This window comes from Rhinopithecus bieti, unplaced genomic scaffold (genome assembly GCF_001698545.2).
Source record: "Rhinopithecus bieti isolate Rb0 unplaced genomic scaffold, ASM169854v2 scaffold_32008, whole genome shotgun sequence".
Classification (NCBI taxonomy): Eukaryota; Metazoa; Chordata; class Mammalia; order Primates; family Cercopithecidae; genus Rhinopithecus; species Rhinopithecus bieti.
The window spans coordinates 292,755-318,936 of NW_016814433.1; the positions used below are offsets into that span (position 1 = coordinate 292,755).

General features: G+C 46.7%; 1 protein-coding gene and 1 long non-coding RNA gene across 5 annotated transcripts in view; both read right to left on the reverse strand.

The window, feature by feature from the left end:
• ZSCAN22 (zinc finger and SCAN domain containing 22) overlaps positions 1-8,101 on the reverse strand; it is a 23,524-nt gene extending 15,423 nt beyond the window's left edge. For all 4 annotated transcript variants that reach the window (XR_001881218.1, XR_001881219.1, XR_001881217.1 and 1 more), the window contains exon 1: positions 7,741-8,101. The gene's annotated coding sequence lies outside the window, so the exon portion shown is untranslated. The remainder of the gene's footprint in view (positions 1-7,740) is intronic.
• Positions 8,102-12,275: 4,174 nt separating this feature from the next.
• On the reverse strand, positions 12,276-22,177 carry LOC108514439 (uncharacterized). The gene is made up of 4 exons (XR_001881220.1): positions 21,831-22,177; positions 21,061-21,189; positions 14,919-15,215; positions 12,276-12,973 (listed from the first exon to the last, which is right to left on the reverse strand). It is a non-coding gene; the product is annotated as an uncharacterized LOC108514439 (long non-coding RNA).
• Between the last annotated feature and the right edge of the window lie 4,005 nt (positions 22,178-26,182).

A 26,182-nucleotide genomic window follows, 5' to 3' on the forward strand; every position in this document is an offset into this window, starting at 1 on the left:
GACTCCTTCTCAAAAAAAAAAAAAAAAAAAAAATAGAACAATTATAACAATATACTGTAATAAAAGCTATATGAATGTGGTCTTTCTCTCTCAAAATATTGTACTATACTCACCAAAACTGAACACAAGGGGTGACTACTGTATTACTTTTCTGGACATTCTCTACTTCCCACAGTGAACTTGTTTTCTCTTAGGAAGAATACCCTGAATTAAGTGTAATCTCTCCTAGGAGACCTCAACACTTTGCTTTGGCCACATACTACTCCTTACTCAAAGACTTAGCCTCTCCGTCTCGCATCCATGACTCCCACAGTTTTAAGTATTTGCAGTTCTTCTGTTTCCTTTCCTTCAATGTCAGCCAGGACACTCAGTGTGCTTGGAGTCTCTGGAAGTCACCCTGGACAGATATGCAGGAGGCCTGAGAAAGAGCAATGGCCTTGGGCACAGGAAGAAGAGAACGTTACTCTAAAACAATACCCCAATCCTGAAGCCTTTTGGTGACAGCTGGTGACCTCTGGCAACCTCTGGCAAAGCTGTGTTTAAGCCCCTTCACTGCGCTGTAAAGTTCTCTTGGGTCTCTCATAGCCTTCCTAAACCCCTTGTTGCCCCTGCTGTTCTCGAGTTCTGAAATCCCTCTCTGACTGATTCCTCTGGGCTCTCTAGGCCTCCTCTTAGCTGCCACTTTCTTCAAGTGTCATCCCAGATACCTGGTCCTAGTCTAAGTCCTCTTCCCAGAGTGCCCTGGGTAACTCTTCGCTAGCTCTGTACTGTTTCCTCAGAGAGGCTGGACTGTCCTGGAGCCACAGTACACAGGACTTGCCCTATAGCAGGTTCACAATAAACAGGCATTAAGCAAATGGATCAGGAAAGGCTAAGCATAGTCACCCACCAATGCAGGGAATCATCTGGGGAAGGGGAGGGGAAGGAGGAACATGGGTGTCAGGGATGACAATAGATGCAGCAACAGCTTCCAAGTTCTCTTTTGCATCCCTGGAACACCTGTTCTGGAGAAATCCCTCATGACAGTCTCTGAAATACATGTATGTGAAACTTCCTCAGCCTCATCAGCCAACCTCAACTCCTAGCAGGTTGAGGTTCCCCATCCACAGCTGCTTTACCAACCAAGGAGGGTGGTTCTTTTCATTTCTCACACATGGCTTATACCAAGCCTGATAATGGTACCTACCTCAGAGGGTTGCTATGAGATTATGTGAGGCGATTTATTACAAGTGTCCAGCACAGGCCTGGTGCACAGTAAACATGCAGTAGATGTATGGATTCCATAGCCCCCTGCTACATATAAGCACACACTGGGGGACATATCCGTAAGCCCAGCTGATGACCAATAGTCACCCAATTTCAGCTGCAGACATGGCAAAGCATAAATCCCCTCTCATATGCTTGGTAAACTGTTTGTGGATAGCCCAAGTTTTAGTCTCTCTGATAAAAATCTCAGTCATTCATATATTAACACATATTATCTCAGGTACGGTCTGTCAGCCATAACCTTCAAAATACCCAGACACAGGAAATATCTCAATGTCACCTATAATCAGTCAAATAAACACAGGCCTGGCCAGGCATGGTGGCTCAGCCTGTAATCCCAGCGCTTTGGGAGGCCTAGGCTGGTGGATCACCTGAGGTCAGGAGTTCTGGAGCAGCCTGACCAACATGGTGAAACCCCGTCTCTACCCAAAATACAAAAATTAGCCAAGTGTGGTGGTGGGCACCTGTAATCCCAGCTACTCCAGAGGCTGAGGCAGGATAATCGCTTGAACCCGGGAGGCGGACGTTGCAGTGAGCCGAGATTACACCACTGCACTCCAGCCTGGGCGACAGACAGAGCGAGACTCCGTCTCAAAAACAAACAAACACAAACACAGGCCCTCGCAGCATTTCCATCACACAGTATTATTCTGATCACAGTCATTCATAATCTTAGTCACCATCTCAAGGACACATAAAGAATATCAGTCACACTTGAAATCACACCGTCACACACTCACTCTCTCACTTACAGTATCTCACAACCCATCTACAAAGTCTCAAATGGCAACCATCTCTGTCAGTCACACACTCCGTAGTTGGTGTTACAATCAACCTATCAGAATCACATACTCCAACCCGTCAGATACACACACAGGAGGTGTCAGACACAGAACTGTCTATCAGACACAATAACGGGTCCGTCCCACGCCCTCCCAGGCCACTGGTTCTACATTTTATCTGTTGTCTGTCCGCCCGCTACACACTTCGCCCGCCCCACACCGGTCAATCAGTCCATCTGACACTCTCTCCGTCGGTCCGACACTCTCTCCGTCGGTCCGTCCGGCACTCAGTGTGTCAGTCTGCACCACATTCGGTCTGTGAGTGCGTCTACACTGGGTCCGTCGGTCCGTGCACACCCGGTCCGTCCACGCCGGGTCCGTCAGTCCGTCACATCCTCTGCGCCTGTGTCCGGCNGGAAAATATTAAGTTGTCCTATACGTGGTGGGTTCCTCTGAGGTTGTGGGGCTATGAAGTCACCCTCATTTTTTTACTTTAAAAAAAGTGTGTGTGTGTATATGTATATATCTATATCTATGTAAAATTCACATACCATAAAATTTCCCCTTTCAGTGGTTTTAATATATTCACAAGGTTGTGCAGCTATCACCAAAATCTAATTCCAGACAATTTTCATCATCCTAAAATGAAACCTATTAGAAGTCACTCCCCATTTCCCTTCCTCCCAGCCCCTGCCAATTACTAATATACTTCTGTGGTTATTGATTTGTCTATTCTTGGCATTTCATATCAATAGGATCATAAAATATATTATATTTTATGTCTGGCTTCTTTCACTGAGTATGTATGTATTTTAGGTTCTTTTTTTGTTTTGAGACAGAGTCTCGCTCTGTCGCCCAGGCTGCAGTGCAGTGCCACAATCTTGGCTCACTTTGAGCTCTGCCTCACAGGTTCACACTATTCTCCTGCCTCAGTCTCTGGAGTAGCTGGGACAACAGGCGCCCGCCACCATGACTGGCTGTATTTTAGGTTCATTAAAAAACATTTTAATGGGCTAGGCGTGGTGGCTCACACCTATAATCTCAGCATTTTGGGAGACCAAGAGGGGCGGATTACTTGAAGCCAGGAGTTCAAGACCAGCCTGGCCAATACAGCAAAACCCCGTTTCTACTAAAATGCAAAATACTTGGGCGTTGTGGCAGGTGCCTGTAGTCCCAGTTACTCGGGAGGCTAAGGCATGAGAACTGCTTGAACCTGGGAGGTGGAGGTTGCAGTGAGCCGAGATTGTGCCACTTCACTCCAGTCTGGGTGACAGAGTAAGACTGTCTCAAAAAAAAAAAAGAAGAAGAAAAGAAAAAGAAAAAAAAGTGTTAATGAACCTTAAAATGTTCATTAAAATTACTGTCGTCCCTGCTACCCTTGCTCTTCCTCCCCTCCGCCAAATGATTCCCTACATTCATGGGTAACTATGCTCCGCCTTTCCTGGTCATTCCATTTGCTTAATGCCTGTGTATGGTGCACCTGCTATAGCGCAAGTCCTGTGTACTGTGGCTCCAGGACAGCCCAGCCTCTCTGAGGAAACAGTACAGAGCTAGCGAAGAGTTACCCAGGGCACTCTGGGAAGAGGACTTAGACTAGTACCAGGTATCTGGGATGACACCTGAAGAAAGTGGCAGCTAAGAGGAGGCATGTTATCAGTACTTCATTCCTTTTCATAACTCAATAATATTTCATTGTATACGTATACTACATTTTGTTAATCCATTCATCAATTGATGGACATTTGGTTGTTTCTACTTTTTGGCTATTATGAAAATTGCTGCTATCAATAGTAGCGTACAAGTTTTTGTATTGGCAAATGTTTTCAATTCTCCTAGGTATACACCTAGGAGTGGAATTCCTGGATGATATAATAACTCTATGCTTAACTTTTTTTTTTGTTTTTTTTTTGTTTTTTTTTTTGAGATGGAGTCTTGCTCTGTTGCCCAGGCTGGAGTGCAGTGGTGCGATCTCGGCTCACTGCAAGCTCCGCATCCCGGGTTCATGCCATTCTCCTGCTTCAGCCTCCCAAGTAGCTGGGACTACAGGCGCCCGCCACCATGCCCAGCTATTTTTTTGTATTTTTAGTAGAGATGGGGTCTCACCGTGTTAGCCAGGATGGTCTCAATCTCCTGACCTCGTGTACCGCCTGCCTCAGCCTCCCAAAGTGCTGGGATTACAGGCATGAGCCACTGCGCCTGGCCGAGTCCAGCCTATGCTTAACTTTTTAAGAAACTGCCAGGCTGTTTTACAAATTGGCTGTACCATTTTGCATTCCTACCAGCTGTGGATGAAGGTTCCAATTTCTCTACATCCTTACCAAGGTATTATATACTACGGTAGTTCCCCTTATCTGCAGGGGATGTGTTCCAAGACCCTCCAGTGGATGCCTGAAACCACGGATAGTACTGTGGCTCCAGGACAGCCCAGCCTCTCTGAGGAAACAGTACAGAGCTAGCGAAGAGTTACCCAGGGCACTCTGGGAAGAGGACTTAGACTTATATTTTTTCTTATATACCCATGATAAAGTTCATAAGTTAGCCATAGTAAGAAATTAACAATGACTCATAAAATAGAACAATTATGGCCGGGCGCGGTGGCTCAAGCCCTGTAATCCCAGCACTTTGGGAGGCCGAAGGCGGGCGGATCACGAGGTCAGGAGATCGAACCATCCGGCTAACAAGGTGAAAAACCCCCGTCTCTACCTAAAAAATACCAAAAAACTAGCCAAGGCGAGGTGGCGGGCGCCTGTTTAGTCCAGCTACTCCCGGGAGCTGAGGCAAGGAGAAATGGCGGTAAACCCCCGGGAGGCGGGAGTTTGCAGTGAAGCTGAGATCTGGCCCACTGCACCTCCAGCCTGGGGTGACAAGAGGTGGACTCCCTTCTCAAAAAAAAAAAAAAAAATAGAACAATTATAAACAATATACTGTAATAAAGCCTATATGAATGTGGTCTTCTCCTCTCAAAATATTGTACTATACTCAACCAAAACTGAACCACAAGGGGTTGACTACTGTTATTACTTTTCCTGGGACATTCTCTACTTCCCACAGGAAACTTGTTTTCTCTTAGGAAAGATACCCTGAATTAAGTGTAATCTTTTCTTCCTAAGGGAGACCTCAACACCTTTGCCTTTGGCCCAACATACTACTCCTTACCTCAAAAGACCTTAAGCCCTCCTCCGTCTCGCATCCATGACTGACCTCCCACAGTTTTAGTATTGCAAGTTCTTCTGTTTCCCTTTCCTTTCAAATGTCAAGCCAGGACACCTTCAGGTGTGCTTTTGGAGTCTCTTTGGAAGTCAACCCTGGGACAGATAATGCAAGGAGGCCCTGAGAAAGAGCCAATGGCCTTGGCACCAGGAAAGAAGAGAACGTTACTCACTAAACAATACCCAATCCTGAAGCCCTTTTGGTGACAGCTGGTGACCTCTGGCAAACCTCTCAAGCTTGTGTTTAAGCCCCCTTCCATGCCGCCTGGTAAAGTTCCTCCTTGGGTCCCTCTCATAGCCTCCTAAACCTTGTTTGCCCCCTGCTGTTCTTGAGTTCTGAAATCCCTCTCTGAATGGATTTCCCTCTGGGGCCCTCCTCTAGTCCTCTTAGCTGCCCAACTTTCCTTCAAAGTGTCCCATCCCAGGATACCTGCGCTTCCTAAGTCTAAGTCCTCTTCCCAGAGTGCCCCCCTGGTAACTCCTTCGTAGCTCTGTAACTGGTTTCCTCAGAGAGGCCTGGACTGTCCTGGAGGGCCACAAGTACACAGGACTTGGCCCATAAGCCAGGTTCAAACAATAAACAGGCCATTAAGCCCCAATGGATTTCAGGAAAAGGCCCTAAAGCATAGTCCAACCCACCAATGCAGGAAATCATCTGGGGAAGGGGAGGGGAAGGAGGAAACATGGGTGTTCAGGGAATGACAATAGATGCAGCACCAGCTTCCAAGTCTCTTTTGCATCCCGGGAACACCTGTTCTGGAGAATCCCTCATGGACCCAGTCCTCGAAATACATGTAGTGAAACTTCCCTCAGCCTCATCAGCCAACCTCAAATCCTAGCAGGTTGAGGTTCCCCCATCCAACAGCCTTGCTTTACGCAACCAAGGAAGGGTGGTTCTTTTCATTTCTCACCACAATGGCTTATACCAAGCCCTGATTAATGGTACCTACCTCAGAGGGTTGCTATGAGATTTTATGTGAGGCGATTATTACAAGTGTCCAGCACAGGCCTGGTGCACAGTAAAACATTGCAGTAGATGTATGGATTCCATAGCCCCCCTGCTACATATAAAGCACACACGGGGGAACCCATATCCGTAAGCCCAGCCTGATGACCAATAGTCACCCCAATTCAGCTGCAGACATGGGCAAAGCATAAATCCCCTCCTCATATGCTTTGGTAAGACTTGTTTTGTGGATCAGCCCAAGTTTTAGTCCCTCTCTGAATAAAATCCAGTCCATTCAAATAATATTAACACATATATCTCAGGTTACGGTCTGTCAGCCATAACCTTCAAAATACCCAAAGAACACAGGAAATATCCCAATGTCACCTATAATCAGTCAAATAAACACCAGGCCTGCAGGCCATGGTTGGCTCAGCCTGTATCCCCAACGCGCTTGGGAGGCCTAGGCCTGGGTGGATCACCTGAGGTCAGGAGTTCTGGAGCAGCCCTGACCAACAATGGTTGAAAACCCCCGTCTCCTACCCCAAAATACACAAAATTAGCCAAGTGTGGTGGTGGGCACCTGTTAATCCCAGCCCACTCGCAGAAAAGGCTTGAGGCAGGAAATAATGCTTGAACCCCGGGAGGGGCGGACGTTGCAGTGAGCCCGAGAAATTAGAAAAAAAAAAAACACCACTTGCCACTCCAGCCCTGGCCCGAGCAGAACAGAAGCGAGACTCCGTCCTCAAAACAAACAAACACAAAAACACAAGGCCTCGCAGCAATTCCATCACACCAAGTAATTAATTTCTGAATCACAAGTCATTCAATAACCTTAAAAGTCACCATTCTCAAGGAACACATAAAGAATATCAGTCACACTTGAAATCACCAGAATCACACCGTTCACCAAAACACCTTCACTCCTTCCACCCTTAAAACAGTATCTCACAAACCATCTACAAAGTCTCAAATGGCAAAACCATCTTCTGTCCAGTCACAACAACTCCGTAGTTGGTGTTCAAATCAACTATCAGAATAAACATAAACCTCCCAACCCGTCAGATACACACCACAGGAGGTGTCAGACAACAAGAACTGTCTAATCAGACACAATAACGGGTTCCGTCCCCACGCCCCTCCCAGGCCACTGGTTCTACATTTTATCTGTTGTCTGTCCCGCCCGTACACACTTCCGCCCGCCCCACACCGGTCAATCAGTCCAATCTGAACACTCTCTCCCGTCGGTCCGACACTCTCATCCGTCCCCGGTCCGTCCGGCAACTCAAGTGTGTCCAGTCTGCACCAACATTCGGTCTGTGAGTGGCGTTCTAACACTGGGTGCCTCGTCCGGCACACCCGGTCCGTCCCACGCCGGGTCCGTTCAGTCCCGTCACATCTCTGCGCCTGTGTCCGGCACTCGCAGTCGGTCTATTCACGGCCCCTAGTCAGCCTCTCACTCTGTCCGCTGGGAGGTACCCCGTATCTTGCACTGGCCACCCCAGACGTTCGCGGCTTCTGGACCTGCTGTACTCACCTTTGACCTGGACCAGGGCGGAGAACACCCCCGAAACCCACCTCACCAGCACAGCCGGCGGACCCTTCCGGAGGTGCCCGCAGAGACGAGCCAGCTTGCGCGCCCGCCAACCCGGACCACAGCTCCCAGCACGCCCCACGGGTCCACGCCCGCCAGGACTACAATTCCCGGCGTCCTCCGGAAGCTCAAGCGTACCCAGGCGCGGCGCCTGCTGGGAATTATAGTTGACGTTGGTCAGGAAGCGGGCCACGGGATCCCAGCCCCGCCTTTGTGGGACTGAGGTGGCGCTGAGTGGGAGAGCAGCAGGGGATGCGCGAAAGGCAGGACGTGGAGGTGAGAGAAGTGTGAAGGCTGAGGGTGGCTGTGTGAGGGCTGAGGGTGCCTGTGTGAGGGCTGAGGGTGAGGGTGCCTGTGTCAGGGTGAGGGTGAGGGTGCCTGTGTCAGGGTGAGGGTGACTGTGTGAGGGATGAGGGTGAGGGTGCCTGTGTGAGGGCTCTGTGTGAAGGTGCCTGTGTGAGGCTGAGGATGGCTGGCTGAGTGTGAGGGTGGCTGTGTGAGGGCTGAGGGTGAGGGTGCCGGTGTGAGGGTGAGGGTGGCTGTGTGAGGGCTGAGGGTGCCTGTGTGAGGGCTGAGGGTGAGGGTGCCTGTGTCAGGGTGAGGGTGAGGGTGGCTGTGTGAGGGTGAGGGTGACTGTGTGAGGGATGAGGGTGAGGGTGACTGTGTGAAGGTTGAGGGTGAGGATGCCTTTGTGAGGGCTGAGGGTGAGGGTGCCTGTGTGAGTGTGAGGGAGCCATGCCACTTGCACACCCTCCTTCCGCTCCTGACTCCCAGGAAGGGCAAGGGGTTCACTGGCCTTGGGGTTCCACAGAAAGAGGATTCCTGATTTGATGCTTAAGAGCTGTGCCTCAGACGCCTGGCTCTATAACAGAAAGCCGTCCACACAGACACCCCACCTCTTCTGGGTACCTCCTCTGGACTTAGGCTGGGTCTTCATAGGCAGCCACAGCCACCTGTTCTGCTGCCCCCACACTGCCTCCGACTTTGGGCTTCTCAAGGACTTGCTATGTGATGCTGAGTTCCTTAACATGGGGACGATGTGTTGGAATGTGGCAGTGTTCAGGCCCTGGTAGCCAAATAAGGGGACCCACTTCCACCAAATGACAGCAGCAGCTCCCCTTTCTTGAGCACCTCCTGCAGGTCAGGCCAGCCAGCAAACACCTTTGGTGGTACTCTCAACCAATCAAAGGGGAGGTATTATCATTACTCTCTTTTACAGGTTGGGAAACTGGGGCACAGAGAAGTTAAACCAAAGGTTGTTTGGTAAAGTGACTGGCAGGTGGAGATGTGAAACTTTGTGCTTTCAAAATTACATATACATGTTTTACAGAAATACAAGTGCTCAGTGAATTTGGTAAATGCACAGCCCTGTGTAACTAGCATTCAAATTAAACTCTAGAATGTTCTGTGAGGATGGAAAAGTTCTGGAGTTGTGCTGTTTAATATGGCACCGTCAGCCCCATGTAGCTCCTGAGTACTAGAAACATAGCTGGTCTGACTGGGAAATGGAACTTGTAATTTTATTTGAATTTAATCATAACTACCATATTGGACGGCACAGGGCTAGGACATTTCAGCACCTTAGACAGCTCCCCTGTAAGTAGCCCTTCCGGAAAAGGTGTCCCAGCCTAATTTTTTTTTAAATTTATTTTATTTTTATTTATTTATTTTGAGACGGAGTTTCCCTCTGTCGTCCAGGCTGGGGTGGAATGGTGCAATCTCAGCTCATTAGAAGCTCTGCCACCTGGATTCAAGCGCTTCTCCTGCCTCAGCCTCCCAAGTAGCTGGGATTATAGGCACCTGCCACCATGCTGGGATAATTTTTGTGTTTTTAGTAAAGACAGGGTTTCGCCATGTTGGCCAGGCTAGTCTCGAATTCCTGAGCTCAGGTGATCTACCCTCTTCGGCCCCCCAAAGTGCTAGGATTACAGGCATGAGCCACCATGCCCAGCCCAGCCTCTTCTTGAACTTCATGCAAAATTATGTGCCCTGTTATAGTCTGAGGCCTCAGCTCCATGCTATCAGGTTTCAAGGACAGCAGCCACAGGATACCTATATGAGGACTATGTGAGAACAAAGTGAGATGTCAAGTGGGTGAGTGCTCTAAAGAGAGAAAAATTGATCATTCCAGCTGTACTGAATTCAGGTCCTAACAGAGACTCCCAGGAAGGAAGGGCAGATGTGGGGCCTTTTGTTCCTTCCCACAGAGGCAAGAGTACTGAACAGACTCTTTGGGCCCTGATTTGCCCAGTACCTACACCTTCCTCCCCAACTTATTCCTAAGCTGAGAATGGCAAGTATGATGGTAGAGTCTGTCAGATCTAGGATCAAATCTTCACGACTCTCTGCTGTAATTCTGGGCTGCTCACATCCCTTGGGGTCTGTTTCCTATCTATAAAATGAAACCTCTTGTGAAAAGCTTTTTGCTCATTAATTTAAGGAATGAATTACATTTAATGAAGTTTTGAATTTTATTAATAAAATGTATGGACATGTGTTTTTCTCGTTAGATAGGTACCTCTGTAACATCCTTGGTTTTCCCTCTGAGCCTATAAAGCTGACAACATTTGCTGCTTGGTTTTTTGCTTGTTTGTTTGGTTTTTGAGAGAGTTTCGCTCTTGTTGCCCAGGCTGGCGTGCAATGGTGCAATGGTGCAATCTCGGCTCACCACTATCTCTACCTCCTGGGATCAAGCGATTCACCTGCCTCAGCCTCCTGAGTAGCTGGGATTACAGGCATGCACCACCATGCCCAGCTAATGTTTTGTGTGTGTGTGGTTTTTTTTTTTTTTTTTTTTGAGACGGAGTCTTGCTCTGTCGCCCTGGCTGGAGTGCAGTGGCCGGATCTCAGCTCGCTGCAAGCTCCGCCTCCCAGGTTGACGCCATTCTCCTGCCTCAGCCTCCCGAGTAGCTGGGACTACAGGGGCCCGCCACCTCGCCCGGCTAGTATTTTGTATTTTTAGTAGAGACGGGGTTTCAACGTGTTAGCCAGTATGCTCTCGATCTCCTGACCTCGTGATCCGCCCGTCTCGGCCTCCCAAAGTGCTGGGATTACAGGCTTGAGCCACCACGCCCGGCCTGTTTTGTGTTTTTAGTAGAGACAGGGTTTCACCATGTTGGCCAGGCTGGTCTCATACTCCTGACCTCAGGTGATCCACCTGCCTCGGCCTCCCAAAGTGCTGGGATTACAGGCATGAGCCACTGCACCCAGCCTGCTGCTTGTGTTTTACAGAAGAGTTTGCCAACCATACTCTGATGCCCTGGGCAGTGATGGAGGGTTTAAAGTGAGGGGTGGCCTCACCAGTCAGGGGTAAAAGACCCTCTCTACCCAATGCTGAGTGGAGAGTGATGAAGGGAGCAATGGGAGGCAGGAGAACTGTGAGGAGGTAGTGGCCTAGAGCAGGCTGAGGAAGGCAGGGCAGTGGAATGAAGGAAGCAGAAGCAGGGTGTGTTTTAGAGGGATATCTGGTTTCTGAAAATATCTAGCCCTGTACCTGCCCCCTATACCACTGTGACTGCCACCCCACCATCTACCTCACCTGGCACCTCAGGCTCCATCACCTCACCCGCTGCTCTGTCTCCACATTGCTTGGCCTCAGCAGCTACAGGGTAGGGGACACCTGAGGTCTCAGTCCTCCTGGGCAGAGGTCCCAGGTTGCTAGTGACTCTTGCAGAGACAGGTTTGTTTCCAGGGCCACTGCCACCTTCTCTTTGATCCTACACACCAGTGCGGCTCTAGGCTCCTGGCTTTGACTTCAGGGGCCCAGGCCTGGGATTCTGGAAATGAAGCACGGCTAATGAGCACAGGCAGCAAGGAGAGGGTGTGGTCACGGCCATACACACAGGTGCTCCTGGGACAGAGAGATATACCCAGGCCAGGCTCTTCACAAGCCTAGGTCCCATCCATGGCCTCCCCTTCCCAAATTAAAAATATACATCCACACAAACACCTGTACGTGAATGTTCACAGCAGTAGCATTTATAGTATCAGAAGAGTTGGCAACAACCCCAATGTCTATGAACTAATGAGTAAACAAACTGTGGTATATCCGTACAATAGAGTTTTTTTTTTTTTTTTTTTTTTGAGACGGAGTCTTGCTCTGTCGCCCAGGCTGGAGTGCAGCGGCACAATCTCAGCTCACTGCAGCCTCCGCCTCCTGTGTTCACGCCATTCTCCTGCCTCAGCCTCCCGAGTAGCTGGGACTGTAAGCGCTCACCACTACGCCTGGCTAATTTTTTGTATTCTTTAGTAGAGACGGGGTTTCACTGTGTTAGCCAGGATGGTCTCGATCTCCTGACCTCATAATCCACCCACCTCGGCCTCCTAAAGTGCTGGGATTACAGGCATGAGCCACTGCACCTGGCCTACAATGGAGTATTATTCAGCCATAAAGAAGAATGAAAAACTGATACATGCTACAACATGGATGAACTCTGAAAACATGTTCAGTGGTAAAATGCCAGACACAGGAAACCACGTATCGTATAACTTCATTTATATGAAGTATCCAGAAGAGGCAAATCTAGACACATAACGTGGATTAGTGGTTGCCAGAGGCTGGAGGAAGAGCAAATAGGCAGTGATGATAACAGGTATAAGGGATACTCACACACCTGAGGTCACATCTGCACAGACAGGTGGCATCAACACATGCAGGACTGTCACAGTTGCTTCTGGACCGAATGAAGGAGGACAAATGCAGAAACGAGACAAAGACAAAAGGATCTGTTTGAAAGAAGGGGTCGGGGGCTCCTTGATTCTAGGGAACAAGAGCCCTGAGCTTTTACAGCCCTTCATATTTATTAGGTAGAGTGAATAGGGAGAAAGGGGTAACTGTCAGTCAGCTATTTAACACAGGCCCACGATTGCTTTCTTTGTTCAATAGGTTCTAGATGTTCCTGTAGATAACCTCAAGGAGCATGGGACCTGGGACATGACTGCCCCCAGCATTTCTTCTGGTGGCAGACACAGTTTGTCAGTTTGCCAGCATCTTGCTTTCATGAGAACAGTTTGCTGTTCGCTCACAGAGCCTCCAGTGGTATATTGAGTTGGTCACGACCCTCATTCCTTCGGCCTCCAACATCTCCCCCTTTTTGTTTTTGCATTAATTGAATAAAGGTAATTGCAGGCTGTGCAGCTTTCAATTGCTGGTTGGTGGTTCACCCGATCCCATAGACTATGAGCAAAAAAACAGAGACATAACAGCATTATTCTTCTAAAAGAGACATTAAGGTTATATTTAAGTAGGTCCAGGGGTTGAGGCTTTCTAAGTCCTGCTGGAATTCTGTTTAAGCTTCTGAAAGAGGGCTGTTATTTTTGAGTTTGCTTATTCAAGTTAAGAATTTTACTCTGTAAGTTACTGGTATCAAAAGTAATATTGGATGTAAAAGCTCCCTGCAAATGAGCTTTTCAAGGTTCCATGGATATTCACTTTGGTTCTATTCCAAATTGATCACACAAATATGAATATGATTGAAATGACAGTGCAATTGCTGCTGCAATTGCAAACTTTGTACCGGCTTTCCCAGCCACAAAACAGTAGTCTTTAACACTGCTACCTTTGTTTGTAATTCGGTATTAATTTTATTTTGAAGCATCCATGCCTGGTTGGCTGTACGTGTCCAATTTTCTACATAATGGGCTGTTTGAATAGAACTATGTAGTGCTACTGAGGACACTACAACCGAGGTTATTAGTGTGACAGATTACAGTAAAAATTACTATGTTTAAGGCTTTATGTGCACAATGAGTGAGCTGGGTAAGGAGTTTTACAAAATGTAAAGCAGGGGTGGCAGCCCAAGGTTTGGACAAATTGACAGGGATCCATAACCCAGGAATATGACCCAGAATTATCAGAGTGGGGATGTTGTGTGTTTGTATTGTGCTATGATTGAGGCAGTGATACAGTTGACAAGAGTCACAAGTCAGTTAGGTGATGTTTACTTGGAGTTGCTCCTTCTTAGATGCTAGAAAAACATAGGGATTAAAAACACAAACCAGCCAGGCGTGGTGGCTCACGCCTGTAATCCCAGCACTTTGGGAGGCCAAGGCAGGTGGATCACCAGGTCAGGAGTTCAAGAGCAGCCTGGCCAAGATGGTGAAATCCCATTTCTACTAAAAATACAAAAAACAAAAAATAGCCTGGTGTGGTGGTGGGCGCCTATAATCCCAGCTACTCGGGAGGCTGAGGCAGAGAACTGCTTGAACCCGGGAGGCAGAGGCTGCAGTGACCCGAGATCGTGCCACTGCACTCCAGCCTGGGTGACACAGCGAGATTCCATCTCAAACAACCACAACAAAAACAAAAAAACCCCACAAACCGTAAATTGGTAATATTTTTTACAAAGGTGATACTAAAACTGTGTTGAGTAATATTACTATTATTGGATAATGTTCTGACCCAGATGCTGTTATTAATAAATGGGAGTGTTGCTTTCCATATTGATTCCTGAATTGGGCCTCTTTTTCCTAGATGACGCCACTAAGGTAAGGCCGGGCTAAAGCCTGTCCCGTGCCAAGCAAGTTGTGCAGCCAACTGGGGGACTGAATCCCAGTGTGATGTGGCGAAGAGGTGTTGAAAGTCCGCCACCAGTGCCAGTGAAGTTTGTGCCAAGAGATCTGATTTTCATCTCTCCCATCTAAATGGCCACGGGGACCCCAGTCAATGTTTCCCATTCACACAGAGTTGTCTGGCCAAGGGGCCAAGACACTGGGTCCAAGGAGGGGGGTGAGAAATATCAAAGGGAGCCCATTCCGTATAATCAATACAATTTGAGTGATGGGGCCGGGAGTGATTGGTGAACACACCAGTAACATTAATGGAGCTGAGGCCTAATGAATACATAATTTTTCCGTGGTGACTTAACCATGCCTAAGATTGGACTGCAAGACAGCTGCAGTTGAGTGACATATCCATGGTGATACATAAAGGGAGTCCTTCCAATGGGGCGGTGTAATTGAGGCTATTGTTCTGTGTCAGGGGGAGTTAGGGGTCCTGGTGCCCACGCTCCCTGATCATGATATATTTCAGGAGGAGTGTCACTCCAGAGTACCAATCGCACTGCTGGTAAGTTAGGAACATATGCCCAATATGTTTTTGCCTCTACACAGGGGAAACATACCGCACAGGACACTACAGCTAGCATGGCCAAGAACATGGAGTCAGGGGTTTTTGCCTGACCCTGGCGCTCCAGCAGTTTCTCAGCTTCCTGTGTGGTTTTCTTGATCTGTCCCCATGTTATGGGGTTGGATGTCACTGTGACTCCGGTCGGCCCTTGTTCTGTCTTCGCATTCAGATTCCGCTGGCTCATGGCTCGTACTGGAGGGAACAGGCCCATGGTTGAATACCATGGATCCCTCTGGTCTCCCATTCCATGGTCACATACACCTGGAGGGCACCCACACGGTTTTTCCATCTCCTGTAAAACACAAGCATACCCTCGTCCCCACGTCAGCAAATCCACCGGACCTTTCCATTGTCCCTCTTCCGGGGATTTCCATAACACTTTTGGATAAACTTGCCTCTTTTCCTCTAGCACTTGCCAGTGTCGTTCTGCTGGAGTCTTGCCCTCCATACCAGGAGTCAAACAATTTAAAGTAAACAAGGCGGCTGGGCACGGTGGCTCATGCCTGTAATCCCAGCACTTTGGGAGGCCAAGGCGGGTGGATCACGAGGTCAGGAGATTGAGACCACAGTGAAACCCCGCCTCTACTAAAAATACAAAAAATTAGCCGGGTGCGGTGGCGGGCGCCTGTAGTCCCAGCTACTCAGGAGGCTGGCGTGAACCCAGGAGGCGGAGCTGCAGTGAGCCGAGATTGTGCCACTGCACTCCAGCCTGGGCAACAGAGCGAGACTCCGTCTCAAAAAAAAAAATAATAGTAGTAAACAAGGTTAAATGTAATTTTGTTTGAGGTGGTAATTGGTCTCCTATTCTCTTTTGTTTTTTCAACATACGTTGTAGTGTTTGATGTGCCTGCTCAATAATGCCTTGCCCTCAGGAATTGTATGGAATTCCTGTTTTATGATTGATTGCTCACAATTGTAAAAAAATTTGGAAAGCATGACTAACATAAGCAGGTCCACTGTCAGTTTTAAATTGTTTAGGGACCCCCATATGGGCGAATGATGACAGACAATATCATCAGACATGACCAGCTGTTTCCCCAGTTTGGCATGTGGCATGTAATATATGGGAGTAAGTGTCTATAGTTACATGAACATAGCGGAGTTTGCCAAAGGCTGCTCTCTCTATATATGTAGCATTCATCTGCCAGATTTCATTTGGAGCCAAGCCTCATGGGTTGCATCCTTCCACGGGTGCAACACCAGGGATATGCTGGCAAGTGGGGCAGGCTTGCACAACAGCTCGAACCTGGCTGCGAGGCAGATGACACATAATGAGTAAGGGACGAGGTGTTTTGATGCAGTAAAGCATGGGAAGCTTGGGCTTGTTGAAATACAGAACTGATGAATTTATCTGCTGTATCATTACCTAGAGATAGTGGCCCAGGAAATTGCGTGTGAGATCAGTTACGAGAAATATGAAAAGGGGCAGCATGAGAGCAAACAGCTTTTTGGAGTCTCAGAAATAGGTTAAGCAGTTCTGGTTTTAAGGTGCTCTTGATAGTGGCAGTTTTAATGCAACTAGCTACATTTACAACATAGGCTGAATTACAGACAATAGGAAATAAAGCTTGAGCTTTAAAACTTGAGTAACTGCCATTAATTCGGAGTGTTGAACTGAAACTCTAGGGGTCTTTATTATTTGAGTATGTTTAAGTCCATAAATGGCTGTGCAGCTTTTGGAAGAGCTATCGGTAAAATAGGTTTGTCCACCTGAAATGGGTTTGTGATGAGTAATCACAGGGGGAATAAAAGGGTGAATTTTATAAAATTGCAAAATTTTGTCTGATGGATAATGGTTATCTATTATTTCTACAAAATCAGGGAAAGTGATCTGCCATGCAGTCGACACCTCCAGGCCTCAGCCTGTTGTTGGGAATCCAAGGTAACAATAATTTTATCAGGATCATATCCTGTAAGCATTTTTGATCTATGCCTGCCTATTGTTATAAGTTGTGTGACTGAAGAAAGATAAAGGTTGCAAAGATTTTACTGTTTGGATAAAAAAAGCCGTTCTATTACCATTATAATTTTGTCTATGAATTGACCTAAAAGTCCTGCTGGAGAATGGGGGGTAGGAAGAAAAAACAAAAGCAAAGTCTTTTGTGGTTGTAGCTGGGAGGCATGTCGTTGCTGAAGCATCTGTTCTACAAGTTGTAATTCAGCTTCTGCCTCCTTAGGAAGTTGCCAAGGGGAATCTAATGAAGAATCTCCTTGGAGGGTTTGATAGAGATGAGTTGAAAAGGAGCAATACCTAGCATTGGGTGCAGCCAATTAATATCCCCTAATAACTGTTGGAAGTTATTCAGAGTTTGTAATTTGTTCTTACAAAGAGCTACTTTCTAAGGCTAAATACTTTTTTCAGTAACAGTAGTACCTAAGTACTGGTATGGGGAGGTTGTTTGCACCTTTTCAGGAGCTATTTTGAGATTCCATTGAGTTAAAGCCCATTTTATTTCTCTGAATAACTGGTATAACACTTGATCCGTAGGAGCACCAAAAAAATATTATCCATATAATGAATGATGTAGGCGGTGGGAAACATATTCTGAGGCTCCTTCAATGCTTTTCCTACAAAATGCTGACAGAACATAGGACTGTTGAGCATGCCCTGGGGTAATAAAACTTTTTATTGATCATGAGAGACAGGCTGTCTCTGATTAACAGAAGGCACAGAGAAGGCGAATTGAGGCTGTCCTTCTTGTGTAATGGTATAATAAAAAAAACAGTCTTTAAGATCTATTACTACAAGAGGCTAATCTTTTGGAATGGTTGCCGGGGATGGCAGACCTTGCTGTAATGCACCCACTGGTTTAATTTGTGCATTAATAGCTCTCAAATTATGCAGCAGTTGCCATTTTCCTGACTTTTTTGGGGTCACAAATACTGGTGAATTCCATGCACTGATTCTTTTGTATATCCTGCATCCAACTGCTTTCTTACCAGCTGATGGAGTTGAGTCAGTTTCTCCTGTGATAGGGGCCATTGATCCACCCACACAGGTTTATCAGTCAGCCACTCTAGCAGCAAGGCAGTGGGTGGAGAAGTATCAATGACCCCATCAGAAATTCTGATGCCCTAGCTCTGTCCTATCCGTTTGCCCAGTTATCGATATTGGATTGGGGTTTCCCTGTAGGAACTTTCCCAAGCCTTTCCCACTCTGATATCACATTTCCTTCAATATTTTAAATCCTGGATTATCAACCTCTTCATTTGTAAGTCTCATATCCCATGCTGTAAGTAAATCTCAGCCCCAGAGATTTGCAACATAAGGTTGAAAAGTACATGGCTGTCCATCTGGACCGAGACAAAGTAAAATTTCAGCACTCTGTTGAACACTTTGAGCTGTTCCTACTCCCACTAAGGATGTAGAAGTTAATTGCAGGGGCCAAGATGGGCGTCAATTGTTTTTGGATATTACTGAAACATCTGCTCCCTTGTCCACACATCCATAGCACTTCTTTCCTTTAATTTGCACTGCACAGGTGGGTCAATTAAAAGCTATGGGTTGGGATAAATTCCCTGTGTAGTTGTACTCCCAAATTCTTGATTTCCTGTTTTCTCCTTTTGTGAAGAAGGGTGTAATTTGCAGAGAGTAATAATAATAAGCAATAGCTGAGCAATGTATTCCCCAGGTTTAAAAACCCAAAGATGTTGTGACATTACAATTACTTGAATTTCTCTTTCATAATCAGAGTCAACAATCCCGGGGACCACAGTAATGCCCTGTAAGTTAAGATGGCTTTGGCCTAAAATTAATCCTTTATATCCTGTTGGCAAAGGTCCCCAAATGCTGGTGGGAATTTTGGTGGGTTTGTCTCCTCCAACTAACGTGACCCTTTCTCTGACTGGGCGATCTAATCCTGCACTCCCGGGTGTTCCAGAGGAGAGGGAGTCAATGTTCCTCCAGGAACCCACCCCTGTAGCGGGGTTGTGGCCTGGATGGGGGAATGCCCTCATTGTTTGAGGGGCCTGGCCAGGCCCCATTTTCATTTCCTGACAGGGCCGTGCCATTCTGAATGAAATTTTGAGCAATATTGATTACCCAATGATTTCCTTTATTATGGCAAGGGCAGCATCCTGGTGTGTGTGGTGTGTGTGTGTTTTGGGGAGGGGGCAGGTACCGCATTATAAGATCTTCTTCTGCTAGAGGTCTGATGGCATCTTTTTTGAAATGCCAGTTTTTCCACAATTATAACATTTTCCCACTTTAGGGCTCAAACCTTGGCCCTTTCCCAGATTTGTTCACTACTAACATTAACCTTGGCTTTGAGCTAACATTGTTGACGATGGAGTCCAGTTCCCAACATCCTGAACAGGCTTGAGAAAATTTCCCCAAGCTCTTGCACCATCTCAACAGGTGTAATCACCATTTTACAATCTGCATTGCATTTTCCAAAAGCTTAGGGTCCAAAAGGAAGCATTTTCACAGCAGCAGTAATAAGCATTTGACCGCTGCCTGCCTGTTTGTAACCATGCAATTAAACTGGTGCCATAGAAGCTCTTTGTGGAATTTTTTGCCAGTTGCAGAAAAGATTGGTACTGGGACCCCTTTCTCAGGAATGGTGGCCCCGCATGCTTAGCCGGCCAAGGCACACGAATGGTAAAGCGCATCTGGAGTGCAATTTGTTGCACCCAAGGTCTAAAATAAGAGTCACTACCCAACACATTTCCTCTGTAATGTTCCCACGTCAGCGGCAGATTCTGTCTAGCCTGGTCCCTGCACACATTTTTTTCTTTTTTTTTTTTTTTTGAGACGGAGTTCGCTCTGTCGCCCAGGCCTGGAGTTGCAGTGCCGGATCTCAGCTCACTTGCAAGCTCCGCCTCCCGGGTTCCCCGCCAATCTCCTGCCCTCAGCCTCCCGAGTAGTGGGACTACAGGCGTCCGCCACCTCGCCCGGCTAGTTTTTTGTATTTTTTAGTAGAGACGGGTTTACCTTGGGTTAGCCAGGATGGTCCTCCGATCTCCCTGAGGCGTGATCCGCCGTCTCGGCCCCCCCAAAGTGCTGGGATGTACAGGCTTGAGCCTCCGCGCCCCAGCCCTGCACACATTTCCCTTGCCAATTTAAATTCCCACGTCAGATATGCACTAGCAAGACAAACAAGTTGCAAGCTTAAATGCTTTCCTATCAAAGGGTGGAGCACACGCGCTGAATACAGATTCCCTAACAATCCTAAAGTAAATGGCCCTCTGTATTCCATTGTTAACACACTAGCCTTTTAATTATTTCAATAATTTTAAATTTTACTGGAGTGTGTCATGGAATAAACTGCTATGGATATTGGATCAGGCCCTAAAGGGTGGATAGGAAAGCACAAGTTCTAGTGGGCTCGCCAACTATGGCTGGCAGCATGGCAAAATTTTTGTATTGCGCTCATTTCTGCTACTGGGGCAGTACAGGCCCAGTTTCATCCTCCCTTCCTTTTATCATTTTCTTTTCTTTCCTTTTTTTTTTTTTTTTTTTTTGTGAGACGGAGTCTTCTCTGTCGCCCGGGTGGAGTGCAGTGGCGGATTCAGCTCACTGCAGCCTCCGCCTCCGGGTTCAGCATTCTACCTGCCTCAGCCTCCGGAGCTCGGACAGCGCCCGCCGGTTCGCCCGGCCAGTTTTTGTATTTTTAGTAGAGACGGGGTTTCACCATGTTTAGCGCGGATGGTGCCTTGATCTCCGACCGTCGTGACACCGCGTCTCGGCCCTCCCAAAGTGCTGGGATTACAGGCTTGAGCCACCGCGCCCGGCCCTGTTTATCATTTTCAATGGGCACTGTTGGTGAGACAAAAGATTCTTTCCATTTTTGAGATTCAGAACATAGCTCCTGCTGTCCGGCTGAATAAGAAGAGGACAATGGCAGGAGGACAGTACAGACCAAACCCCAAGCAGAGAAACAGAAGGATCCACTTTAACAGGTTTCTGATAAGCTCGTTTCAATCCTTCTCCTACTCGTTCTCAATTTTCCACAGCCAGGGTACCTGTCTGCAGAAACCATGGGTTATGTGTAATAACCTCCTGTAAAAGCTTAATGTTTGAGAACTAACCTGAGCACCAGATTAAGTAAAACTAAGCAGCTACACATAATGTTGCTCCTTAATAGACAAATTCTGCCCCATGTTACCCTGATTCAGAAACTCCTCAGGGAACTGACCTTATCTTCTCCACCTGCAGACTCTCCCTTCCAGGGGTTCCTAGTTCCTCTAATCAGTTTCACTTTCTCTGCTCTGGCAGACCTTCCTGGTTCAGGTCCTCGGTCGGGCACTACTTGTCAGGGTTGCTTCTGGACCAAACGGAGGACGAAGGCAGAAATGAAGACAAAGACAAAAGGATCTGTTTGAAAGAAGGGGTCAGGGGGCTCCTTGATTCTAGGGAACAAGGGCCCTGAGCTTTTACAGCCCTTCATATTTATTAGGTAGAGTGAATAGGGAGAAAGGGGTAACTGTCGGTCAGCTATTTGATTAAACACAGGCCCACGATTGCTTGCTTTGTTCAACAGGTTCCAGATGTTCCTGTAGATAACCTCAAGGAGCACGGGACGTGGGGCGTGACGGCCCCCAGCATTCCTTCTGGGGGCAGAGGCAGTTTGTCAGTTTGCCGACATTCTGCTTTCAGGAGAACAGTTTGCGGTTTGCTCATAGAGCCTCCAGTGGTATACCGAGTTGGTCACGACCCTCATTCCTTCGGCCTGCAGCACAGGACCCTCCCCTCCCAGGGGCGCATAAGCGGTGACACCTGGCCAGACACGGGAGGTCGCGCCCTCAGGCACCCCGCGCGCCTGGGTCCCCGCCGACCCGGGGTCGCATTTCCCTCACAGGTCCCACCCGCCCACTCATTCACTCCCACCGCCAGCACTCTCAGCCCAGGGCGCCTCTCCACCCCTCACAATCAATCACCCTCGCCGCTCCTCCACACACCACTCACCACTGAGGCAGCCTCCTCAGACCCAGGCCCCGCGATAGTCCGCACGCCCGGCCGCGTCTTACACACCGCCGTGGGCACTTCCGGTAAGCACTTCCGCTTGGTGGCCACCAGCGGCCCAGGACTTCATCTCCCAGAAGGCCCTTCGCTTTCCTGCCTGGAAACGGCCATGCACGGGATACAAGGCCTTCTGGGAAATGGAGTTCCCAGCGCTGCAGGGCCGGAAGGGGAGCGTGGGAGCTGCAGATGGTCAGAACCTGTCGGTTCTGCGCAGGCAGCGCAGGTAAAGGGAATTATATTGACATCCATGGTTTTATATGTTCTTTGGAATATACAGCGTACTTTTTTCTTTCTCTACGCGCACACATGTACACACATAGATATAAAAGCATATCGTTTGGAGATATTTCCCCCCCAACCTTGTGTATCCTTAAGCAGATGTCCCCTAAGAACAGGTACGTTCTTCCACTCACCCAAGTAACGACATTGAAGCCTGTACCCAATCCCCAGTCCGTATGCTAAATTCTCCAGTTGTCTCAATGTCTTATGTAGTTTTTATCTTTTATTCAAGCACAAACTAATCACGCATTACACTCTACTCTATCAAGTTGCTTTCAATCTAGAATGGATCCTGTTGTTTCTTTATAATGATCTTGGCAGTTTTCATGTATCCAAGCGAGTTTTCCAAAATGCCCTCCAATTTAGGCTTGTCCGTATAGAGTATAAAACAATCATAATCTAATTTTACACACTTGTTTTCTTCCACTGACCCTGCACATTTCTCCACTGAACAATTTTTGAAAACTTTTTGAAACATGGCATTACACCGTGTGAATGCCATTTATTTATCCCCTACCTCCAGCCATTTTGCTAGAAATTGAGCAACAGGTGTATGCAGTCCCTATACATTCGTATGTTCAGGAGATTCCCTAATAATAGGCAGGCCCTGAATGATGCAAATCACCTTAATCGAGGGAGGTGCCCGGGTACAGTGTGGGACATAATTCCATCTACACACAAAAGGCCTGTATGACCTAGTGGAGGAGGTTCCCAATGTGCAAACTGACTCGGGTTACCCCTCCCTATTCCTACCACGGTCAGATCATCACAAGGGTCTTTAAAAATTCTATTAGCTATTTCCGGGCACGGTGGTTCACGCCTGTAATCCCAGCATTTTGGGAAGCCGAGGCGGGCGGATCACGAGGTCATGAGATCGAGCCCATCCTGGCTAACACGGTGAAACCCCGTCTCTACTAAAAATACAAAAAATTAGCCGGGCATGGTGGCGAGCGCCTGTAGTACCAGCTACTTGGGAGGCTGAGGCAGGAGAATGGCGTGAACCCTGGAGGGGGAGCTTGCAGTGAGCTGAGATCATGCCAATGCACTCCAGCCTGGGTGACGGAGTGAGACTCCATCTCAAAAAAATAAATAAAAATAAAAAGATAAAATTATTTTTTTTTTTGCAACAGAGTGAGACTCTGTCATAAAAAAAAAAATTCTATCAGTTATTGGCCTGGCGCGGTGGCTCACGCCTGTCATCCCAGCACTTTGGGAGACCACAGTGGGAGAACCACTTAAGCCCAGGAATTCAAGATCAGCCTGGGCAACATAGTGAGTCCCTGTTGCTATAAATGAAAAACAAAAAAAAATTTAAATAAAATTTAAAAAAAACACATTTACCTCTAAAGAGCTATACATGACTAGTGGCTACCATGTTGTACAGTGCATTCTGGAAGATGTCCATGTTGATTTCCTTACAAGAGACCTACGGGAGACTGCTTTTTCAGACTGTAAACAGATTTCTTTCCAGTTACCCATTGCAGAAACAACCTGAATACCTTGGAGGACATGCAAATAACACTGGAAATGGACTTGGCTGTTGGCTACAACTTGTATGTAGGGGGCTCTCATAATTGGGGCTGATACAGGAAATTTTAAAAAGTAACTTGGAAATGTATGCGTGCGCTACAGCCACTTTCCAGGGACCTTTATCTTACATCTTTGGTATCGTCGAGTTAAAGCTGTCTTACACTCAACTGTTTCTGTCAACTGAACACACAAACACACACACGAGTATATATAGAACAAGTATGAATATGACCAAGACACACAGTCTCTGCTCATGTGAAGATTGTGTGGGGGACGCAGACAGTAAACAATGACAGAAATTATCAAACTTACTTTAATTTGAAAGAGTTAAGATTTTTAATTTAAATTTATTTTTTAAACTGGTAATAATTTTACATGTTTCAAAAATTCCAAAAATATAGAAGGATAAAGAATGAAAATTATTCCTCATCACTGTCCTCCCAATTCTCCTGGCCAACCAGTATGCTTGACGGTTTTACCCTTTCAGAGATTGTGTGTACATATAAACAAATGTTTCTTATTTATTTATTTATTTATGAATGAGATGGAGTTTCGCTCTTGTTGCCCAAGCTGGAGTGCAATGGCACAATATTGGCTCACTGGAACCTCCACTTCCCAGGTTCAAGCGATTCTCCTGCCTCAGCCTGATGAGTAGCTGGGATTACAAGTGTGCACCACCACACTCGGCTTTTGTATTTTTAGTAGAGATAGGGTTTCACCATGTTGGTCAGGCTGGTCTTGAACTCCTGACCTCAGGTGATCCACCTGCCTCAGCCTCCCAAAGTGCTGGGATTACAGGCGTGAGCCACCCCGCCCAGCCTGTTTCTTCTTTACATAAATGGAAACATACTCTACAGTTTGACACCTTGCTTTTATCTACTTAACTATCTTGGAGCTCTTTCTCACATTAGCATAGTTTGAGGATCCCTAATTCAAAAATCTGAAATCTGAAACACTTCTGGTCCCGAGCAGTTTGGATAAGGGATACTCAACCTGTACATAAAGAGTCTTCATTTTTAAGGCTATGATCTCCATTCCACTGTAAATGACAGCCAGTTCCCCATGGTGGACACGGAGGGTTGGTTCCAAATTCTGACTTTTAAAATTAATAGCATAATGAAAACCATGTACAAACAGTCTGCACACATACAAATATATGTGTAGGATTCATTCCCAGCAGGTTTGCTTAGACAAAGGGTTTATGTATTTGTAATTTACATAGTGGCTGATAAACTGCCCTCCACAGAAGTTGTATCGATTCACATTCCCACTGGAAATGTCTAAGAACCCCTCCAATGCCCCCTCTGAGGAAACTCAAGGCTGGGAAAATACTGGGTGGAGAGCACACTGTTACAACCTCCTGAAAGTTAATTTAAAAAGCTACGTGAAATTCATAGAGAAAATAATCAAAATATAGTAAGCACATGTTACAAGAGAGCTAGAAGGGATTCCAAATTTCTAAACACAAGATAACTATACACATATATATTCCTCTGAGTGTATGTAAAATTTAGTGTACACTATATGTATGTGTAGACACACATGTATATTTTAAGAAAAATTGTAAGGAAAATTAGTAAAATCCTAATGGTAAGGACCATCTATGGATGGCTAAAGTATAAAGAATTTTACACAAGTTTTCATATATATATTTTTTTACTTTTATGCATTTTCCAAGTTTTGCTACAAAGAACTCACATTACTTTTACGAAAAGAAAAAACTATGTCTTTTCCCTAGTTAACAGTAATTTCCACAGAGGAGTTTCTTCTCTGTTTCAAAATATCTACAAGGAAATCAGTAGGAATATCATGTTTAGAAAATGTGAACTGAAATGAGAAACAGAAAATATGCAAAGATCTGAAACACTTCTGGTCTCAAGCATTTCGATAAGGAATATTCAAGCTGTATATAAAGAGTCTTCATTTTTACGAAAATGATCACCATTCCACCATAAATGACTTAGCCAGTTCCCCATGGAGGACAAGGAGGTTGTTTCTAAATTTTTACTTTTAAAATCAATAGCATAATGAAAACCATGTAGCCTGCACACATATAAATATATATGTAGGATTCATTCCCAGCAGGTTTGGTGAGACAAAGGGTTTATGTATTTGTCATTTACAGACTGATAAACTGCCCTCCACAGAAGACGTATAAGAACCCTCCCACACCCCCTTTGAGAACTCAAGTCTCGCTGAGTTCCGGATGATTGCTTAATCCCAGCTTACCACCCAGTGAGGCTGCTATAACCTCAGCCAACCCCATGCCCTCTCAGAGAAGTATCAACTGTGACCCCTTCAGGACTGGCCGTTTTGGGGGCCAAGGTGGAGGGAATGAGGCAATCACAGGCCTGACTTCCACAGCTGTCTAGAACCATGCTGTCACTGTTGGTCCCACTGCTTCAGAGGGGAGGGGCTTTCCTATCTGGATTCCCAAGCCTGTGCCCCAAACTGCTGGTGGAGCAGAAAGGAGGAATGATCATGAA